This window comes from Bos indicus x Bos taurus, chromosome 25, assembly GCF_003369695.1.
Source record: "Bos indicus x Bos taurus breed Angus x Brahman F1 hybrid chromosome 25, Bos_hybrid_MaternalHap_v2.0, whole genome shotgun sequence".
NCBI classification, from domain to species: domain Eukaryota; kingdom Metazoa; phylum Chordata; class Mammalia; order Artiodactyla; family Bovidae; genus Bos; species Bos indicus x Bos taurus.
The window spans coordinates 17,864,859-17,878,594 of record NC_040100.1 but is presented as its reverse complement, the minus strand read 5'-3'; positions in this window follow the sequence as shown (position 1 = coordinate 17,878,594).

Sequence of the window (13,736 nt, the reverse complement as noted above, 5' to 3'; positions counted from 1 at the left end):
AGCTACTCAAAACCTGCCAGTAGGCTTAAGCTAAACATGGTCCATGATCTGGACTTGGGCAAGAAACCCAGAGTGAGCACACTGATCCTCCAAAAATGGGATCATGACATTGGCAAAAAGGAGAACGTCTCTTAGGCTGGATCAACTGAAACTGCCACAATCAGAAATGAGGATGCCATCCTTAACCTCTCTCCCTATAAATAATTCCTTACCCCTACCTAATCCATGATCAAGTCTGGTGTATTTTACCTCCTCAGCGTCCCTCAACTCCATCCCCTTGTCTTTTTCTCCATCTTTAGCACCCTGTTGTTGCTCATTGTTCAGTTATTCAGTCGTGTCAGACTACTTGTGACCCCATGGACTGCAGCACGCCAGGCTTCCCTGTCCACCATCTCCCAGAGTTCGCTCAAACTCATGTCCATTGAGTCAGTGATGCCATCCAACCATCTCATCCTCTGTTGCCCCCTTCTTCTTTTGCCTTCAGTCTTTCCCAGCATCAGGGTTTTTTCCAAAGAGTCAACTCTTTGCATCAGGTGGCCAAAGTATTGGAGCTTCCACTTCAGCATCAGTCCTCCCAATGAATATTCAGGGTTGATGAATATTCATTGGAAAGACTGATGCTAGGCCAATTTTATCCCTTCCCTGGATGAAAGCAGCAACCTCACAACCTCCCCACCACCTTGACCTGTGCTACATCTTCCAGCAGTCCCCCACATTTATCCAGCAATCACACCAGGTGTCCTCCTGCTCAAACTCTGGCTGCTCATTGCTTTTATAATAAAGACAGGCCCTGCATGGGTGCCTCCTGTTGGCCACTCCTCTGGGTTCCTCCTCACTCTCTCCAGTTACTAAAATGGCCACCCTTCCTCCCACCACAGGGCCTTTGCACATGTTGTTTCTTCCTCCTAGAATGTTTCCATTTCCACTTTTACCCTCCCCCAACTCCTTTTCATTCCATAGATCTTAGCTCAACATCACCTCCCCAGGGGAGCCTTCCTTGATCTCCTAACTAGGTCAGGTACCCCTTTAACACATTTATAGCCCTAACTTTCCTTCATGAGCACTTGTTATTACTGTCATCTCAGAGTAGCAAGTATTATTCTTTGAACAAGAAGAACAGAGATGTGACACTCTTCCACATTTACTTCTTACTTAAAACAATCTCAGAATATGGGTTCAACTATCCTCAGAGGTGAAAAAACTTGTTCAGGACTCACAGCTAGAAAAGACTGAGCAGATATCTGAACCCAGATTGATGTGACTCCAGAGTTCAGCCCACTTCCTCTCATTCGTGGTCGTCTAACTGGGATTCCATGGAGCCCTGGAGTTCAGCAGGTATGAAGCCTCGGGGAACGAGGGAAAGCTAAGCAGAGTCAGTGCCCTGTGCTTTCTGTCCATCTCTTTACTGACCTGAGTCCCTCCCAGAAGCCTGAACTCTGATTTCCTGTCCTTATCCACAGCCTTCATCCTGGGGCATGCACTCTGGCTAATCTTGAACTTGGCTTCCCAACCTGTTCTTGACTTCCCTGGTTCTTGGCTTCTGTCTCCAATCCAAGGCCTCCTGATTACCCCTTGAGTTGGATACTTATTGGTACCACTTTCTCAGCTCTGTCCTCTAACTTTCCTCCAAACCTTCCAGTCAGACTCACCAATGGGATGATGCCTCTTCAGACTCATTTGTTCTTCTGGCTGACATGGCTCCTTCCTGGTCCAGGACCTAATGGTCAACACACTCCCTTGGTTCACCCTACTCTGTGTGTAGGACTGGGGTACCTGGTGACTTTTAACAGTCAGTAATTACTCTGGCAGCTGATTCAGGGTATCTGTCCACCCCGAAGTCCTTGGTGACTTTGATGTCCAATGTGAATGAACCAGTCCACCTCTTCACCATCCTAGCCCTTAACCTTCCCATCTCCAATGGATTTCACTTTCCTTCCACTTTGACCACTCACACCCATGATCATGACATGTCAGCATCTGCTTGAACTTGAATCCCAGCCTCCTATTTATCAACCACCACCTCCTATCCTTGCAACCAAGCCCTCCCCTTCCATCACTCACTACCACTTCCATCTCTTCTTGGACCACTTTCTATCACTTATCCCCTCTTCCTTGTTTTCTCAACCCCTCCTTCTCTTTCACCCTCACCATTCAGTCATGACAAATTCTTTTCAGTTTGGAAAAATCTAAATCCTTCCTTTAGCTGATGCTCTGGTGCCTGATCCTATCCCCTCATCCTTTACCACTGGCATCACTCCAAACTAATTTTGCCACCAGCTTTGTCTCATTGCCTGAGGACTTTATCTGGCTGCCAGTGCCCACTCTTCCCATGAATATGGGAGGCCAAAAGTGCCTGGGAATTAATGCTCCCTCAACCAATGAGGGATAGTCTTCGACCAGTGACTGGGAATTGGTGGGTAAATACCCCAGTTCCCTTGGCTCTCGTGGACAGTAACTCAGGTGCCTGCTCCATACTGTCTTCTCTAGTTATCCAGTGAGATTAAGTTCCAGTTTCCTTCAGTGATTACTTGTTTGCTGGCACACCCTTTACTGATTTCCTTACCTTTATGTCTTACTTCTTCATTCCCCTACTGCTCTTTCCTGGGATTGCCTCCAGAATAAACTACTTGCATTTAATCCTGTCTCGTGTCTGCTCAATGCAACATTTCCTCTGGAGACTGCCCGTCTCACTTCTCTTTCTTGGACAAGCATGTATATATCTACTCATCTCTCTTCCATTCCCTCTGCAACCTCCTGCAGCCTGGTTACTACCCCCAAAGCCCCATCAACACTGTTTTTCTTAAATGTATAGAATGGCCTCCTGTTTTATTTTTTCCTCTGTACAACTTGCAACATGTTGCCACTCTCCTTTCAGAACTCTCTCCTTCCTTAGCTTCACAACATCACTCTCTGCTTTCCCTCCTGCCTCTCTGCCATCCCTCATCGGGTTCTTTCTTGACTCCTCCAAACTCCAACTGCCCTTCAAATGTTGAGATTCCTAAAGGCTCTGCCACCCTTGGCCTTCTCTTACTCTGAGGCTACACAGTCTCCTTGGGTGATATCAATAGCTTCCAATTAGGGGTTCCAGTTGACTTCCCAATTGCTCTACCCACCAAAGCACAATCCCAAGTGTCAGATCTTGACTGCAGCTGCAACCAAATCTCTCCAACATGTCCTAAACCCAAATCATTCTTTCCTTTCATGATTAATGTCATACCCATCCACTTAGTCACCCAGTGCACGTGAAGTCATCTTAAACTGCTTCCCCTACTTCGCCTAGGCTGCACGATTCACCACCCAATCGTGTCAGTCTGGTTTCCTGAATCTCTGTCTTCTCCATCCCCATGATCACGACAGTGGGCCCAGAACCCCACCACTTCTCTCCCAGGTTTCTGTAATAGCCTCCTTTCCAGTTTCTCTGGCTCCAGTTACCCCAACCCTGACTATCCTCTACACCCCTGGCAGAGGACTTCTTTCTGCAGCTCAAATAGGAGCTCCTCATTTTCCTGCTAAAACCCTTCAATGATCTCACTGCCCTCTGATGAGGTTCAAATCCATTTACAGGATTCCAGCACCCTTCATGACCCACCTCTCCACCACACTCCTCACCACTTTGCATGCTTTAGCCTGAATATTAGCAATACCTGGAGAGCTTTTAAAAAATACCAAATCCTTGACCCCACCCCCAGAAATTATGACTTATGTGATCAGGGATGAGGTACAGGCATTGGTATTTACCACACCGATCATTAGCTATCCATACCAATTCAAATGAGGGTGATCTTCATGGGGGGCATGCTTTCATTGCTCCAACAGCAGCCCCTTCACAGTGCTTCCCTCATTAGATGACTGGATATGGATCAGTTGAATAGATGAATTAATGAATGATCAACATTCCCCAGACAGGAATCTGAGCAAACCCAGGAGATGGTGAAGGACAGGGGAGCCTGGCGTGTTGCAGTCCATGTGGTCGCAAAGAGTCCGATATAGCTTAGCAACTGAACAACCCCAGTCCCCTCTGGCCATGAGAATAGGAACTTGTCTCTTTACTGCTTCCTCCTCCTCCTTCCTCCTAGAGCAATGCCAATGCACATAGTAGGTGCTCAATCAATGTTCAGTGAGTGGATTCATAAATATCAAAAAGGAGAGACAGCAGCCGCCCTGCCCTCATTTTTCCAGGAGAGCTCTGGGGAGCAGAGACAAATCAAATTAAACTTCCTACAGTTTTGCTAAAATGGAATTTGCCAAAGACGTCCTGAGAAATGGATTTAATTAGGTCCGTTAATAGGGGAGTCGTTGGTGGCTAAGATTTAAAGCTGAGGCTGGAAAAGGTATCGATAATTTTCCCATTTTAAATTATATAGGAGGCTATTTCTCACTCCTGCCTTAATTATGAGAATGCAACTGGATGAAACCTCAGCTTTGGAGGGAAATAAAGCCAAGACAGAAGCAAGCCCTGGTATTTCGTTGAAATGGAGCCTCAGAGGTGTCACAATCTTACTTGACTGGGTCAGCTCAGGTGTGCTGGCTGTGAAAGAAGGGGGGTGGGGGCGGGGCGGGGGGGGCAAGTAGCACTGCACAGCCAGATCTCATTAGCTAACGACTGTCAGTACAACCCCTTGTGGCTTTTAATTGCCAGAGGCATCCAGGATAGAAAGGTGTGGGCGGTCTCTAAGGATGGTGTGAAATTCTGCACAGGTTTTCAGAGCTCAGTAGCTTTCTTGCATTCCCTCCCTCATTAGGCAGTTTTAGAGACCTGAGTTCTAATTGGTTCCACAAGCAGATCCTGAAAGGGACACGCCCTTCTTGATGGCTGGATAGCATCACTGACTCGATGGACTGAGTCTGAGTGAACTCCGGGAGTTGGTGATGGACAGGGAGGCCTGGCGTGCTGTGATTCATGGGGTCGCAAAGAGTCGGACACGACTGAGCAACTTATCTGATCTGATCTAATCTGATCAGAAATACTGATAGTTCAGCTGGTAAAGAATCCGCCTGCAATGCAGGAGACCCCGGTTTGATTCCTGGGTCGGGAAGATTCCCCTGGAGAAGGGATAGGCTACCCACTCCAGTATTCTTGGGCTTCCCTGGTGGCTCATCTGGTAAAGAATCTGCCTGCAATGTGGGAGCCCTGGGTGTGATATCTGGGTTGGGAAGATTCCCTGGAGAAGGGAAAGACTACCCACTCCAGTATTCTGGCCTGGAGAATTCCATGGACTTGCAGAGTCCATGGGGTCACAAAGCGTCAGACACAACTGAGCGACTTTCACTCACTCATCAGAAATACTCAATTATCGCCGAATGATGGAGCCAAGTCAAAGCAGCCCCATTTGGGGTCCTAGCTTCCTTCAGATACAAAGACCCTTGAAGACCCAATGAAGGACAGTCTGTTCTCTGAGGACTCAGGAAATGAGTCTTGATACACGACAGGGCATCATTCATTTTTACAAATCTTTTCTGAACGTAATTACGTGTCAGGCAGCCCTCTAGGTAGAGCTGGGACAAGGATGAGGCAAGCGAGAAACTTAGAGGCAAATTTTTAAATTTCTTTATTTTTAATTGGAGGATAATTACTCTACAACATTGTGTTGGTTTTTGCTGTATAACAATGTCCATCAGCTATTGTTCAGTCACTAAGTCGTGTCCAATTCTTTGTGACCATATGGACTGCAGTATACAAGGCTTCCCTATTCTTCACTGTCTCCCGGAGTTTGCTCAAACTCATGTCCATTGAATCGGCGATGCCATCCAACCATCTCATCCTCTGTTGTCCCTTCTCCTCCTTCCTTCAATCTTTCCCAGCATCAGGGTGTTTTCCAATGAGTTGGCTCTTCATATCAGGTGACCAAAGTATTAGGCTTCAGCAACAGTCCTTCCCGTGAATATATATGCTGGGCTGATTTCCTTTAGGACTGACTGGCTTGATCTCCTTGCTGTCCAAGGAATCAGCTGTAAGTATACCTATATCCTCTCTCTCTTGAGCCTCCCTCCCATCCCCCTTCGTCCCCTTTGGGTCATCACAGAGCCCTAAGCTGAGCCCCCTGTGCTGTGCAGCAGCTTCCCACCAGCCCCCTCTTTTACACCAGGTCTCCTGCATTGCAGACACACGCTTTACTGTCTGAGCCACCAGGGAAGACCCTCTTTTACACATGGTAATGCATATATCTCAGTGCTACTCTCTCAATTTGTCCCATCCTCTCCTTCCCCTACTGAGTCCACAAGTCCATTCTTTACGTCTGCATCTCTGTTCCTGCTCAGGGGCAAAATTTGAGAGAGGGACCAAAACACTCAGGCAACAAGATAATCAATATTTTAATACAATATTATTAAAAATTAAAAATGAATGCAAATATATATGTATAATGAACAAAATATCAACATTTTAACTAAATTCAGGATCTAAGGACTTAAGCCTAAGGTCCTTACAGGACCTCTCTCTCCTGCCTCACGCCAGTCCCAGCTCTGGTTCTAGGCATTGGGGACACAGTGATGAATTGGTCAAAACCCCTCCTCAAGTAAATGCCCAGGTGGTGGGAGACGAACAACAAACAAAACAACCAAGTCAAATACACAGGGCTGGTGGAGGTTGTTATGGAGACAAATAAAGCAGAGAAGGGGGACATTCCATAGTAAACATCTCAAAATCCTCCCCCAGCCCCCAAGTGCCCCCCAAGTGCCCTGGGCACTGGAGCTCAGTTTCCCCTTTTGTAAACGGAAGGAATACTGTCAACCTGCCTCCCTCATTTTCTGCCAATAATTCCTCCTCTCTAGTTCCTGGTTTAGTAGAAACTTCCCAGGTGACTCAGCAAGAGACATGGATTCAATCCCTGGGTCAGAAAGATCCCCTGGAGAAGGAAATGGCAACCCACTCCAGTCTTCTTGCCTGGGAAATCCCATGAACAGAGGAGCCTGGGGGGATACAGTCCATGATATCACAAAGGGTCAGACACGACTGAGTGATGAAACCACCACCGTGGTAGAAAGAACAGGGACTGCCAGACCAGTCCAAGGGACAGACCTCAGCCCCACCAGTCACTTGCCCTTGGTCTTGGGCACTTAAGTCACTTACTTTCCAAGCTTCACTCAGGCGCTCTGTCAGCTGAAGGATGGAAAGGCAGAAGTTCCTAACACTGCCCGGAGCCCTGTGCTGAGCTCCTGAAGTTTATTCCTTCATTTAACCCTCACCGCAATCCAGTGACAGTGGGTATTTCTCTGGGGTAGAAAGCTGACACTTCATATTTTGAGCCCCGGTGAAGGAAGGTAAGTCTTTGAGGTTCTTCGGGCCCATTTCTTGGCCATAAGGCTGCACATCTCAAACCGCCCCAGGGTTCTGCACTGAGTGACCTGGAGCAAGTCCCTGGATCTTTCTGAGCCTTATCGTCCCCATCTGAAATATGGGGATTACGATGCTCCCCACCCTGCAGCACTGACAAAGCCAGATACATCTGGCGTACAGTGGGTGCCCCATACATGTGGGCGCCCCTTCTCCCCCAGCCCCTGCCCTGGGCAGCGATACCAATCTCCAGGGCGACGGGGCAGACTTAACCGGTGAAGTTCAAATGCAGCCCATTTCCTATTTTCCTGACAGCCTATTTCATGGATCACAGAGACCCAAGTACAGCTGCTTATTCACCGGAGGAAAGAATGAATTCATTTTCATTCCTTAATACCTGATGTGACCTATTCACTGTTGATCTCTCCTCTCCGAGGCTACAGCCCTTCCTGTGGACTTTCAATTTGGCCAGAGAGAAGGATTGTGCGTTAATGACAAAGTCCTGCCCGGAGAATGCTGGGAGCTGCATCTGCGCCGTGCGGCGATAAGTCCAAATGAAAGATATTATGTCACCTCATTTGAATTAAACAGATGAGCTATAGTCCTAGACCATTAAAAATGAACCAATCTGCTGGAAGGATTCCAGGTGCTCGGCACTCAGCGCCCCCCGAAAGGTACCAGGCTCCCACGGGGTTTTATATCCTCATTTTCTGCCAATAATTCCTCCTCTCTGCAATCGTAAAGGAATAATTTGCTCAAAAGGCCATCACGCATCAGCGGCGGCCACATTCTGCGGGCGGCCCTTACTGTGCTCACTTAGGGCCGGCCCTGCCCTCCTGGGACTCTCTCCTCTAGGCTCATACAATCAGGGCAACCTGGCACTGGGGGTACACTGGGAGGCACCAGGGAGCCATGGGGCAGGCAGCCAGGGCTAGTCTGCAGACCTAGTGATGATGAGCTGCCCTCCCACCCTGGTGATGTTTTCTCCCTTGGGAGTTCTGGGGAGCTCCCCGCCTGTACCCAAAAGCCCAGGAAGGGAGGCATCACTTCCCTTTACAAAAGGGGAATCTGAGCTTCAGAGCCCAGGGCACTTGGGGTTGCATCGCTTAACCTGGAGTGCCTGGGAGGGAAGGCCCCCCAGGCCATGGCCCCGCACCCCCTCTCACCATGCAACCCACCTTCTGGGACACCAGTGACCCCTCCCTCACGCTCTGCCACCCATGGGCACCATGGTCCAGGCAGGCACTGTTTCTCCTCTCTGAGAACCTCTGTCCCCGATCTGCAAACCTGTAGTTCCCCAGGTGCCCCTCAGAGTGAGCCTGGACTAGGAACCAGAGGATGGGGTTGAAGCCTGGCTCTGCCGCTTACAGCCAGACAGCATTAGGAAATTTCCTGCTCACTGAGCCGCATCTGTAACTTGGGACTTAATAACTAAGGGCCTTTCTCCAAGGTTCCTCAGCCCTGACACCCTTCCTGGCCCCAGACCAGAATCTCATCCAACAGGGCAGCTAACATCCTCCCAGCTTTAGGGCTCAGCCCCTGGGCAAAGTGTCGCTCTATTTTCTCATCTGTCTGTGCTAAGGTGCTTCAGTCGTGTCCAGCTCTTTGTGACCCGATGGACTGTAGCCTGCCAGGCCCCTCTGTCCATGGAATGTTCCAAGCAAGAATGCTGGAGTGGGCTGCCATTCTCTTCTCCAGGGGATCTTCCCAACACAAGGATCAAACCCTGGTCTCTTAGGTCTCCTGTATTGGCAGGTGGGTTCTTTACCACTAGCACCACCTGGTATTTTTCTCATCTAATCCACCCTAAAAGTGAACAAGTCTGGTTTGCCCTATGTTGATGAGAAAGAGACTTTATACTAAAACTGCATTATAACAGTAATTAAAGTTGCTCAGCTTTCCAAGCGTCAGTGTGGCCCTAAGCACTTTGCACCTGTTCATTCAGTGAAGCTTTAGGGAACGCGTGAACCTCTTCCAGGTACTGGGGACAAAGCAATGACAAAACACAGGCTCCCCTGACCTGAAGGATGGCAAGAGCTGACCGTTCCCAGCCCTGTTTCTCAGGGGAGGAGGCTGGGGGGCGGGGGCTTGGATAACCTGCCCAGGTACAGAGCTGGCTGGAGGCAGAGCCTGGGCTAAAGTCTCACCCAGGAGCCACCACCCTGGGCTTGCAAGCATTCAGAACTGAAGGTTGGGCACCCGAGGACTTCGGAAAAGGGGCTCCCCAGCCCTGAGCTCTAACCGGGTGGCCCACAAGCTGAGTGTGCCTAAGAACCACTGAGGAGGAATCTCTTCATGGCACTGCAGGTCTGATGGATGGAGGGATGGAGTGGGTTTTCAGGGATCATTTTGACTGTGTTTGACTTTACCACAGGTCAGGAAGATCAATGCACCCCAGTTTGCTCAGCCCTGTTCCCCTTTAAAATGGAGGGTCCCACAGGCCAGCAGCCCTCTCGATCACATGCTGAGCCAAGACACTAACACCCACATAGGCTCGTGTGTTCTGTGCTCAGCACCCTCTCCCTGCAGGGCCTCTGGTCCCCCTATACCCGGTCCTCTCCTGAGACCCAACCTGGTCTGTACTTGTGGCCTGATGGAGGCTGACAACACAAACAGCCCCCTGACATCCAGCTCCAGGGGTGGGGATGGCAGATGTTAACCGCTCTGGGCCGAATGTAGTGAAGCCCCCCAGGTGTGAGACCTGATGTTTCCCGAGACAACCTCGGGTCTGGATGGTGGCCCTGCCACCTGGGGGTTTTACAGCCAGAGGCCATTTTTCATCATCACTCTGAGCTGCTGTTTCATCAGTCCATCTTCACCACAACCTGAGGGGAGCACGAGGCAGGTTTTCGATACTTAGCGTTTAGTAAAGAAGACTGACTGCAGGCTGGCCTGGCCCCGTGGAATCCTTCTATAGCCTAGAGGAATAATCCCTGACCCCATCTGTGGGCGAGGCCACGCTGGCAGACTCCATGGATGCCCCCACCTCCCTTCTTTACCCCCAGGGGTCAGCCTCTGCTGGAGATGAGAGCTGACGGATGGAGCAGCGGACGCACCCAAGCACAGCATCTCCGCCTCTCCTCTCCACCTTGCCCTCCTCCCTGGCCCTCCTCTCTTCCCTCCCCTTCCCTCCCCATCCCTCCCCATCCCTCTCCCCTCCCACTGCCTCTGCCTCCAGGCTTTCTCTGGCACCTCAGAGGCTTGCTCAGCCAGCTCTGGAGAAATGGAAAAGGCAGTAGATGCCCCAGTGGGGCCCAGAGCCAGTAGGTAAATGTCCCAGCCTCTGCGAGGCCCCAGCATCACTGAACCCCAGGCTGACTGGCCACATTCTCCATAAACACGCCTTCACCGGCTTCTTTCCTTCCTTCCCTGTCTTACCGCCCATCTCTTCACTGGGGTGTCTTGGAACCACCTCCAAAACGACTGGTACCCGAGTCATGCCTTAAAGTGTGCTTTGGAAAGAACCCAAACTGAGACAGAAAAGCTAGGTAACATGCTCCAGATCGCACAGCTGGGAAGTGGATTGGAACTCAGACATCAGCTTCACACACTGACTCAACAGCTCCGTGACTCTGTGGTACGGTTCCCACGCTGGGCCTAGGGATACTCAGCTCCATCCCCAGTCTCCTCCGTCCTCCCTTCCCATCCCCCAGTGCATCCACAGTGAAAAAAAGTGAGGCAGGCGCTTTGCCCCAGCTCACAGGAAGCTGGGTGACAGGCCCTGAGCAGAAAGAGTGGGTCCCTCCTGGCAGCACTCACCCTTCAGAGAGGCTCACCCCCTTTCAGCCACCTGGCTCCTGCCGCCCCCCACCCAAGTGAGTCAACTCTCCAGCCAGAGCCGAACATTTTGAAAAGGTCATGTTAACCAAATAAGGACCAGATAAGGTAGGCAACAGAAAATCCTGTGGTTTATCCCATCCCTAAGCTGAACCTCGTGGTAGAAGAAGATGAGCCCCAGGGGATGGGGGAGACGTAGCTGCTCCATACATAATTAAAACAAGTGGAAGTTTTCATAGTCCGTTTGGGAGGACCCTTCTCGTCAATCCTCGGGGGAAAGGTCGTGGGAAAGAGACACTTAAAGGGATGTTTATCACAGAGGGGGAGAGAAGGAAAAGTAACCTAGCCACTCATCGAGAGAATGGATGAATCATGACATTCATCAATAGGATGAATACCCTTAGCACAGTGAAAATGAGCTTGGCTACACACAGAACAACAGATGAATCTCACAAATATAATGTTGAACATAAGCAAGTTATAGAAGGATATATAAAGAATGCCACTTATAACAAGATTAATAGCATGCAAAACGATTCCACACATGGAATGGGAATATGTCCTTTTCCTTTTATACTTCAAGTATAAAGACGCTCATCAGATTCAGGATTGCCACGGGGAGATGTCAGGGGGAGGGGTAAATGGGTTTTAGGCTATATCAACAGAGTCTTATTTCTTGAATTGAGGGATGAGCACACAGATATCCGCTTTATCGTTCCTTTTTTATGCCTTAAGTAATGTAAAAAGTGGGGAGAAAATCAATCATGGGGCCACCCAGAGGAAGAATTACCTCGCTCCCTTGAACCAATCGCACTCCAGGCCCTGGTTGAGCTGGTTGTCTTTGACTTGATCCTGGGAGGAGCTATAGAATCCCAGGTCCTGCTGCCAGGGCCCCAAGTCCATCCTTGGAGACCACTTGTTTAAGCTCCAGTGGCAAGCGCTCCTGAGTAGGGAGGAACCCACCATTCCTGACCCACGGGTATGCCTCTCACCAGGACAAGACCTGCCTGGTGACCAAATTAGGTAGCCAGGACCTGGGCTTTGGGGCAGAGAGAGGATGAAAGGAGACTGACTGAGATATTCGTGCCAATGTCCAGCTCAGCTCCCACACACGGTCCCTCCCACAGCTCCAGCCCCAGCACAGGGAGCTCCGTGTTTTCCCCAGGTGGGCACTGGGGTCTGGCTCCAAGCGAAACGCTCACCGTGCTGCCCAGTGATCACACTAGCTGATCAGGGATGCTCTAAAGTGAGTGAATGCCAGTCCTCGCCCCGATGGCCGGATGCTGGGAAGACACCAGAGGATCTCAGGGGAGGCGCCCGGATAAGGATGCTCCATGTGGACAATCTTGGGAGAGAGTGGATGCCCCAGGGATGCTGAAGGCCAGAGGGATTTGTGGTTTTAGAAAAGTGTGTTTAGGACTTCCCTGGTGGTCCAGTGGTTAAGAATCCACCTGCCAATGCAGGGGGCACAGGTTTGATCCCTGGTTCAGGAAGATCTCACATGCTGCAGGGCAGCTAAGCCTGTGCACCACAACTACCGAGCCCATGCTTTAGAATCCATGCTCTACAAGAGAAGCCACCACAGTGAGAAACCCGTGCAGCGCAACCAGAGAGGAGCCCCCGCTCCCTGCAACTAGAGGAAGCCTGTCTGTAGCAACGAAGAGCTGGCGCGGCCAAAAATAAATAAAAAATCACATAAGAAGTGCATTTGTGTGTCTGTGTGCATGAAAATACTTACATACATGTTCACATTTACTCATGTATCATACACACATGGATCATACTATGCATGTATTCATGTATACTTATGTATGTCTTTGCATACATGGTGGGGGGGGTCGTTTAGTTGCTAAGTTGTGTCCAACTCTTGTGACCCTATAGACTGTAGCCTACCAGGCTCCTCTGTCCATAGGATTTCCCAGGCAAGAATACTGGAGTGGGTTGCCATTTCCTCCTCCAGGGGATCTTCCCCACCCAGGGATCGAACCTGTGTCTCCTGCAGCTCCTGCCTTGCAAGTGGATTCATTACCAACTGAGCCCCCAGGGAAGCCCTTTTGCATATATACATACACATATTTTATGTATGTATTCACATATACACACATATTCATGTATACATACGTATATGCCAGTGTACACACTTCTTTTTCATGCATACACCTATGTTCTGTCTTAAAGCAGAGGCTCCATAAGGGTTGGGCAGCACGGTGAGGCCGTGGAGCCTACAGAGCACACTTGCCCTGGTGTTTCCTATCAGCCCTCAGAGCATCCCTCAGGCAGCAGCATCATCAGTGCTGTTGCTCCATTTCCCAGATGTGGAAGCTGAGGTCCAGAGGTTAAGTTGGCCACACCACGTCCCCCAGGTGATAGACACAGAGTTGGAACCTCAGATCACTCTGGGTTTGAGGCCCTTCCTCTGGCCAGAGCCCCTGTGGAGCAGAGCAACCAGGCTGTTCACCTTGCATTGTGTGGTCTACTCCCAACTCACTCTCTCACTGGTTTTTTCTTAATATTTATTTTTATTTATTTGGTTGCAGGAGACTGGGTTTGATCCCTGGGTCGGGAAGATACCCTGGAGGAGGAAATGGCAACCATCTCATCCTCTGTCTCCCTCTTCTCCTCCTGCCTTCAATCTTTCCCAGCATCAGGGTCTTTTCCAGAGGTGGCTCTTCACATCAGGTGGCCA